The sequence below is a fragment of the Physeter macrocephalus genome, chromosome 2, assembly GCF_002837175.3.
Source record: "Physeter macrocephalus isolate SW-GA chromosome 2, ASM283717v5, whole genome shotgun sequence".
NCBI classification, from domain to species: Eukaryota; Metazoa; Chordata; class Mammalia; order Artiodactyla; family Physeteridae; genus Physeter; species Physeter macrocephalus.
This window is the reverse complement of record NC_041215.1, coordinates 70,404,786-70,411,590: the sequence shown is the minus strand read 5'-3', so window position 1 is coordinate 70,411,590 and position 6,805 is coordinate 70,404,786.

The window sequence follows — 6,805 nt, the reverse complement described above, 5'->3', positions numbered from 1 at the left end:
ACAGTGTCGTCAAAGGGGGAGTGGCAATGCCAGGCAGCATGGAAAGTGCACAGATTGAATTTAAGAGCCGCATAGCACAGGGAGATCAGCTCTGTGCTTTGTGACCACCTAGAGGGGTGGGATAGGGAGGGGGGGAGGGAGGGAGATGCAAGAGGGAAGAGATATGGGAACATATGTATATGTATAACTGATTCACTTTGTTGTAAAGCAGAAGCTAACACACCATTGTAAAACAGTTATACTCCAATAAAGATGTTAAAAAAAAAAAGAGCTTTTCAGCAAATGATAGCTTCATTGTAACTGAAGTATACAGGGCATGTGACAGAGGGGAAGGCCATGGCTAATAAGACTGGAAAGGCAAGCTTGGCAAAGTGGCTTACATTTTAGTTAAGGAAAGCCATAGCCAGGCGCCCCATTTCATTTTTACCTGGTTGAAATCAGGAATGGGCTTTATTAGTCTTTTTATCTCCTTTAAACCAAAGAGCTCATCAAGAAGCCATTGCAATAATCTGGGCAATAATCAGGAGAGCCTGCTCTAGACCCATGGGCATGAAAAAATGATTTTATGGAGGGGGGAATCATCAGTGTTATCATCAGACATTGGAGAAGTAAAGGGAGGAGCTGAAAATTATTAGTAGGTTTAGGGCCAGAGAAACTAGGAACATTGTGATAATTATGATGGTAACAAAGTTCCAATTTTAACAGATGTCACTGGAATTCTTCGAAAAATAATTCTCTTTATTTAGAACGTCTTTATATAGGAAGGTGAGCCTGAAGGCTTGATGCTGAAAAAAATAGGTAAGTACAGAGAACTTCATTTTGCATTGGAAGATAATTTGGGCATGGAAGTGGACTGGGGAGGCAGCAACAGAATGAATCAAGGGGCCTAATGAGATGGTGAGAGTCTGGAAGCTGAGGAGAAAGGTGGCCATTGGCAAAGTCCTGAGACCGGGCGGTAAAAATGACTCTTAAGAACATGGATATTGAGGACATATTTCTTGGGATGTTTGCTGTGTGGTTCTACAATTTAACAACCTTTCATTTTCCCAAACCTGATATGAAGTCTCCACACATACAAATGACTTGGAAGAGAGTTGTGGTAGAAAGTCCAGAGAAAGGACCATGCTCCACAGCAAGGTTTAGGTGGAACGCAAACAAATACAATTTCAGCAGAAATAGGAAATTCAAACAACAGGAACAAATGTCAGAAATTTTGAGTTGGGCTTTGGCCTTCCAAGTAGATGTAGTTTGTTTTACAAAAACCAAAAAGCAGTCTGCCCTCAGCTAAGATATAATTTTCACTTTCTGTAATCGTTAAAAAAAAATCACCCTTTGTTTGCCTTAGCAGCAAACCTAACTCATTCCTTGCCCTCCCCCTTTATAATGTACCTTCTTGCGCATCACCGTTTCTTCACTTGCTGTGACTCAATCGCTGACGTTCCCCCCACCTCCCTGAAACTGTGTGGCCACATAAAAGGAAAAAATTCAGACCTTTCTTACATGCTCTTTCAGCAACTTTGGTGCTGCTAACCACTCTCTCCTTCTTGAACCATTCCCTTCTTTTGTTTTCCATGTCAACAAAATCCTTACATTCTTCCTATCCTGCTGGATGCCTCTTCTTGGTCTTCTTTACAAACTTGTTGCCCTTTTTGCTCATCCCTTAAATCTTGCTATGCTCAGCTACGTCCTAGGATTAATTTCCCTCCCTCCTTATTTTCCTCCAACCCTGTAGACTCTTTCCTTTATTCTCATGGCTTCACATACCATCTTAAGTGGCTTTAAAACTTGTGCCTCCTTTCTGAACTTTAGACCCATTTATTCGGCTACTTGCTCAACCTCTCCATTTGTATATCTCATAGTTACATCAAACTCTACATTTCTATGGATCCCTTTATCTTCCCTCAAGACCTGATCTCCTCCAGAGCTTCATAGCTCAGTAACCGTGCTACCACCAGCTTTCCAAACAGCAACCTAGAAAGTATCAAGTGCTGTAAAATGTCAATTATATCTGTGTATTTCTCTCCACTTCCATTACCATTGCACAAATCTGGGCCACTTTCTTTCCTAGACTACTATAGCAGATTCTTGGATGGTCTTTCTTTTTCTGATCTTTATCTATACCCACCCTCCCTCCTCAAGTTCATTCTATACTCTACAGAGTGATCTCTCAAAAATACTTGATCATACCACTCACTCCCCTACTTAAAAACTTCAGTGGCTTCCTATTGCCTTTGGATAAAGCCTTTTTAAAAGGGCTATGAGGCTTTCATGATTTGGCCTTTGTATTTCCAGCATTATCTTTAGCCACTCTTCCTTGCATTCTATTTTCCAGCTAGCCAATTCCCTGGAATAGACTCTATTCTGACATATTTTCTTTGGCTTTGGCCCTTGCACATACTGGTCCCTTTATCTTGAACACATTTCTTTACCGTTCTCTCCAACCCAGGTAACCCTTTCCCCCTTTTGGGGCTTACGTAACATACTATTTCTTCAGGAAACTTTTCTTGACTATAGATTAGGTTACGTTACCCAACAATATGTTCCTCCCACTTTTCCGTTACAATGCTCATCACACTCTATTGAATTAGTCATTACTTTTTGTTTTCTCTATTAAGTCTAAGTTCCTGGCAAGAAAGGACTTTGTTCATGGTTGTAGCCTCAGAATTTAGCAGAATGTCTAAGGCAGATATTAAGTGCTCAATAGAGATTTGTTGAATGAATCAATACAATGATGAGGAGGAACAGAATATAAGATCAGTTTTTGAACTCCTTAATCTGGAGTTCCTATGGAACATCCATGAGGAAATGGTTTCAGACATGATAAAAGTCAGAATTCAGGTATACCCTCTGATCATTTACCTAATCATGATAACGATGATATTTCAGTTTCCCTCCATCCTTATTTTATTCTCCTTCATTGAAAATTTATACTCATTAAAAATTGCTTTCACATTGAATTCAGTTGAAAACATCCAGAATTCCCATCGTGTTTTTCTGGGCTGGTGGCATGGTATCTCTCCTATTCTGCTTTTAAAAACTGCTGGAGTCTCAGTACCCAGCCAACATATAAATGCAATACAACTCTCATCAAGATCCTACCTGATTTTTTCCCATGGTGTAGTAATGATTCTAACTTTGTCCAGAAAAATAAACATATAAGAATAGCCAACAGTACTTAGAAAACGGTGGGGTGTTGCTATAACATATTAAAACATACATAAAGTAAGAGTGATTAAAATAATTTATAAATCAACTAATGTGATTATTGTGTAATTGAAACTGAGCAACCTGTTTTTGGTTGTTGTTGCTGAGGACTCACAAGAGAAGAAAGCTACTCTTTTTCCTATCCTTACTTCAGAAAGCAGAGACTAACATTGTGATTGTAAACATCCGCGCTACCCTCACACCTGAAAAAAGGTGATAAAACCTTGTCTTTTAGAAGTATTGAAGGGTAGTAAAAGCTAGATTATCCAAAGAGGAGAAAAGGGATTTATTTGTATGTTGCAAGAAGTGGAAACGGCCTAACCAAAGGGGAGATAAATATAGTCTAGCTGAAATTGAGAAGCAGATGGTGGTTTGGGTTTTACTTTTTTTTTTTTTTTTTTTTTTTGCGGTACGTGGGCCTCTCACTGCTGTGGCCTCTCCCGTTGGGGAGCACAGGCTCCGGGCGCGCAGGCTCAGTGGCCATGGCTCACGGGTCTAGCCGCTCCACGGCATGTGCGATCCTCCCGGACCGGGGCACGAACCCGCGTCCCCTGCATCGGCAGGCGGACCCTCAACCACTGCGCCACCAGAGAAGCCCTGGGTTTTACTTTTGAGGAGCAGAAATCTGTGTCCCTCTTATCCACAGCTCTGTGGATGGGCAGATGATTGGAGAATGCCTGGGAGATGAGACTCTAAGTATTTTATCTCAGAGAGCAGAGACAAGGGCTTCTGTGGCAGAACCTGGAGACAGGAGACTGCTCAGAGTGCCAAGGGTAACCTGATGGCAGAAGATCCATGTGACAGCAACATATTTTGGCAAAAGGATCAAATGGTGCTAATTGCCAAAGAGGAAGATCAAGCCACAGCCTTTGGTGCCTGGGACCATGCCTTGGATTTCTATAAAGGTAAAGTTTGCTTCACTCAAGTGTCATTGAGCAAATTCACATTTCTTTAAAATGGAAAAGAGAAGCCAAAGAAAGAATAAAGAATATGCATGGAATTAGAATCAATGAGGAAAGAGTTGAGTTTTTTAGGTTTGATGGGACAACTAGTATTTCACAACTCCCTACTTTACTCTTTATGCCATAATAAATTTCAGATAGTTCAAAAACCTAAACATAAAATATGAAGTCATAAAGAACTGGAAAAATTATAGAGGAATATTTCTGTAAAACTGTGGTTGTATTTGATCATTAAAGCCAGAAATAAAAGAAGCACTGAAACATGCAAAGTTAAAATCTATACAGAAAAGGAATACCACCACCATAAATAAGGCTTAATAACAAAAGAAAAATTTGATAAAATATTCATAACATTATTAACAAAAAATAAGATTAACATTGCTATTGTGCAAAATGCCTTTATGTATCAATAAATAAGACATGCATTCTAAGAGAAAAAAGGCAAAGAAATAGCTAACAGCCAATTTTAAAAAATAGATCGCCAATTTACATATAAGAAGAAGTTCAGCCTTATTAGCATTCAGGAACTAAAATTTAAATTTTGATCAGTTATTTCTTTTCCAAATAGACTGGCATCAAGTATTGTCAAGGATGTGGAGGGAAAAATTAAACATCCCCACCATGTTATTGGTGGGAATTTCAAGTGCTCCATACTTTTGGTAGAATAGTTAGGCAATATTTTGTTTGTGATTTAAAAAACTGAGATATAACTGACATATAACATTTTATTAGTTTTAGGTATACTCAAATACACAATTTGTTATATGTATATATTGTGAAATTATTACCAAAATAAACTCATCCATCACTACCCAGAGTTGCAATTTTTTTCTTGTGAAGAGAACTTTTAAGATCTACTCTCTTATCAACTTTTAAATATATAATACAGTATTGTTAACTATAGTCACCATACTATGAATTACATCCCCAGGACTTATCTATCTCATAACTGAAAGTTTATGCCTTTTGACCACCTTCACCTCTTTCACCCAACCACCCCACACCTCTGACAACCACTAATCTGTTCTCTGTATCTAGGAATTCAGTTTTTTTTAGATTCCATCATTCAGTATTTGTCTTTTTCTGTTTGACTTATTTTGCTTAGTATAATGTCCTCAAGGACCATCCATATTGTTGAAAATGGCAGGATTTCCTTATTCTGTGGCTGAATATTTGGCAATATATACATAAAATAGAAAATGTGCATTCCACTTTATAGAGAAACTCTATTTGTAGAAATTCATTCTAAGGAGAAAATTGGTCAAATAGTGCATCTAAATGTACTCATCAATTCGTTTGTTCACTTATTCATTCACACAACAGATATTTTGTTGGTGCCCACTGTATGCTTGACTATGAACAACTGATGTATATAAAAGACACAATCACTGATCTTGTGGAGCTTATGTTTTGGTTAAGGATACAGACAAAACAGAGAAAACAAATTAAAAATAGATTCAAATGACGTGTAAAGAACTACTAACAAGAATAAGAGAATAATGGGTAATGTACATTAGATAAGATGGCCAGAGAAGACCTCTCTGGGGAAGTGTCATTTAAGGGGAGACAAATAATTAAATATATTTACAATATATAAACAATGTTTATATATTTTGTTCTATGGTTGAAGAGTTTTCCAAGCAGTGAAAAGAACACATGCAAAAGCCCAAGGTAAAACAAAACATTACATACTTGAGGAACAGAATAGTTGGGCGTGGTGTGGAAGGAGCGAGTAGCACAGATGATAGTAAAGACAGGTAACATTAAGATCATACAGGCCCTTTTAGACCATGGAAAGGAATTTGGATTCTATTTTAAGGGGAATGGAAAGGCTTTGATGGCTTTTTCTTTTAATTGGAGTGAAGTTGCTTTACAATGTTGTGTTAGTTTCTGCTGTACAATGAACTGAATCAGCTATATGTATACCTATATCCCCTCCTTCTTGGACCTCCCTCCCACCCATCTAGGTTGTCACAGAGCACCGAGCTGAGCTCCATGTGCTATACAGCAGGTTCCCACTAGCTATCTATTTTACACATGGTAGTGTATTTATGTCAAACCTAATCTCCCAATTCATCCCACCCTCCCCTTCCACCGGTGTCCACATGTCGGTTCTCTATTTCTGTCTCTATTCCTACCTGACAAATAGGCTGATCTGTACCATTTTTCTAGATTCCACATATATGCGTTAATATATGATATTTGTTTTTCTCTTTCTGGCTTACTTCACTCTGTATGACAGACTCTAGTTCCATCCATATCTCTACAAATGACCCAGTTGCATGCCTTTTTATGGCTGAGTAATATTCCATTGTATATATGTACAACATCTTCTTTAGCCATTCATCTATCATTGGACATTTACGTTGTTTCCATGTTATGGCCATTGTAAATAGTGCTGCAATGAACACTGGGGTACATGTGTCCTTTGGAATTATGGTTTTCCCAGGTTATATGCCCAGTAGTGGGATTGCTGGGTCATATGGTAGTTCTATTTTTAGTTTTTTTTTTTTTAATTTAATTTATTTTTTTATACAGGTGTCCATACTTTTGTTCTCTACATCTGTGTCTCTATTTCTGCCTTGCAAACCGGTTCATTTGTACCATTTTTCTAGATTCCACATATACGTGTTCATATA